The 2,666-nt window shown below is 31.3% G+C and overlaps 1 long non-coding RNA gene across 1 annotated transcript; it reads right to left on the bottom strand.

Moving 5' to 3' along the window:
• Positions 1-568: 568 nt before the first annotated feature.
• LOC110108093 lies at positions 569-1,860 on the bottom strand. Its single transcript, XR_002304437.2, has 2 exons — positions 906-1,860; positions 569-652 (listed from the first exon to the last, which is right to left on the bottom strand). It is a non-coding gene; the product is annotated as an uncharacterized LOC110108093 (long non-coding RNA).
• Between the last annotated feature and the right edge of the window lie 806 nt (positions 1,861-2,666).

Genomic DNA, 2,666 nt, shown 5'->3' with positions numbered 1-2,666 from the left:
CTCCTCTCTCTCTCTCTCTCTCTCTCTTCTCTCTCATCTTTCTCTCTCTCTCTCTGTCACGACCCGACCCCGATTCCCCGGGACGGATCCGTCGCTCTCGGGTCGCGAACACGGACGAACAAACTGGACCTTTAACTAACCAGGATCTGGTTATGGAATTTGTTCGGCAAACTGAATCTTCCAAATAATTTAACTCAAACAGACACACAGACAACAGAGAATACTATGAATCATCAACAGAGCGGAACAAAACATTCTAATCTTTTCTTTTTCTCAAACCATCATCTACCAAATACAGTACAGACATGGCTTTTACCAGAAAGAAAGACAGAACAGAAAAGCCATGACTGTACAAACAATCAAAAGTATAAAACAATACTTACGGATCAGACTCTGAAATCTATTCTGGACTTCCTTCCCTTTCCCAGACCTGAAACCACCAGAAAATAGAGTGAGCTCTACATCAGCAAAAGCAACAAACCTCCATCAAAACTCTCAGAATCAAAACCAAACACAATCAAGACAGAAAATCGGCATAAAGATAAAAATAAATAAGTTCAAATTACAACCGCGTAGTTATAACAACATCCGAATTGTATTGTAACTCTTCCTTTGCCACGCATCCATTTTTTTGGTTCAGAATATGTATGATCTAAACAAAATATTAAATTTCATCAACTATTATAAATGATAAGATTAGATAAAATTCAAAAGAAATGAGTAAGAATATAAATGTTATACTTTTAGACATATTAATCAAAGAACTAATTAAGGAAAACAATAACAATTAAATATTCCAAAACTCAAATAAATATGAATATGAACTCATAGTTTAAGTATAATAAAATTTATAAAAAAAAATTATAAATGAATGTAAAAGAAAAAATGATTAATTTTGAACATACCTCCAAGTTCATTCTTCCTTCCCCTGTTTTGCAAATCATAAATAAATTGCACAATTTCTTTTTATTCCATAGAATTAAAAATGCCTACGTGCAACTCTAGGCCATCCAAAATATTTACAAATCTTCTATTTATCCTTTCAAGACAAACATAATCTTTTTTAATGCAGAAGCTTGTAAGGACTCGTTTATTTCTCTCATCTATGTAGAATTTGGTGTTCTTCATATTCGACTGGAGCTTCTCCTCTACTACAAATTCCTGTGTATTCTTCTTCTTATTCTTTTCAATCTCTTGTTTTTTAGATGAACCAATCCAAGATATATGATCGTATCTTTCAGGTGAGTTCATCTAAGATAAAGATAAATTTCATAAAAAAACTCAGAAATAAGGTATTTCATAAACATGAATAATATATATAGAAGGATAATTGTTGAGTACCTAATGAAACTAAAGAATAATATTTTAATGAGTTTTAAAGATGTTTAAAGTTTTAAACATATTCTTAATGGAAAAAGAAAAATATCACATAAGCATAACTAAAATAATTAACTGATACTTGAAAACCTATTACACAGATTAAATAGAACATTGAATAACAACAAGCTCAATCAACTACTACAAAAGTGGGAAAGCCTTTTCACTTATAAAAAATTATCGACCATTTAGCCTCCTTTGATCGGTTTATTTACAAGAAAATTATAGCTAGGAATAATTGTAACAATACAAGTTAGATTACTACTAATTAGTTCCTGTTCTACACATTATAACATCTCTATGACTATTATCGGCTACTTGTATAAGCTCTTCATCGATTCACTGAAGCAATTATGTACCTATATATCTCAGATTTTTATTTATATAGATATAAGTGGTCTTCACTTGTGAGCTAAACTTTTTCAAATTCTTGCGGAAATGTGTCGTTTTATTCATTTCAATAGAGTTGCAAATAGAGAATGCAAGTTAACATCTCTATGACTATTATCGGCCACTTGTATAAGCTCTTCAATTCATCGATTCACTAAAGCAATTATGTACCTATATATCTTAGATTTTTATTTATATAGATATAAGTGGTCTTCACTTGTGAGCTAAACTTTTTCAAATTCTTGCGGAAATGTGTCGTTTTATTCATTTCAATAGAGTTGCAAATAGGGAATGCAAGTTATACAATCAAATAGAAGTGATCAAAGAAACATGGAATCCTGGATAACATCAAGTTATACAATCAAATAGAAGTGATCAAAGAAACATGGAATCCTGGATAACATTGATCTGCGTTGAAAAAAAATGTCTAAAAATATAAAAGAAAAAAACCATCCATTAAGTTATGATAGCATCTTCATTAGCAATGAACTATAATAGTATCCAAGGGTGCAGAGGTGCTTCTATTGCAGCTTTCAGGTCCTATTGATATCACCCCTTCATATTGAGCTTAAAGAAACAAGCATGGATTTATTTAGCGAACCTTAAAGATGGGATTTATTTGACTCAAAGGAAGGAGGTCGAAACAATCCTTTGCAATGTTTTTGACTGCTTAATAAATATTAGCTAATATCATGAAGCTAAAGCATTGTACTTAGGATTGAAATAGGAGGCCCTTTGCACTTTAACAAGTAATTTATCCACAAAAATTGAATTTTAAGCAAATGTTTATTTATTATCTCAGCTCTAATAAATGATCACATGGAAATAACCTCATTGTAATGCATGCATAAGCGTGCACGCATCAACCTTTCACACCCTTTAATGGTGAGAGCTTCATG

This window comes from Dendrobium catenatum, unplaced genomic scaffold, assembly GCF_001605985.2.
Source record: "Dendrobium catenatum unplaced genomic scaffold, ASM160598v2 fragScaff_scaffold_157, whole genome shotgun sequence".
Taxonomy (NCBI): domain Eukaryota; kingdom Viridiplantae; phylum Streptophyta; class Magnoliopsida; order Asparagales; family Orchidaceae; genus Dendrobium; species Dendrobium catenatum.
This window is presented reverse-complemented; position numbering and strand designations above follow the sequence as displayed.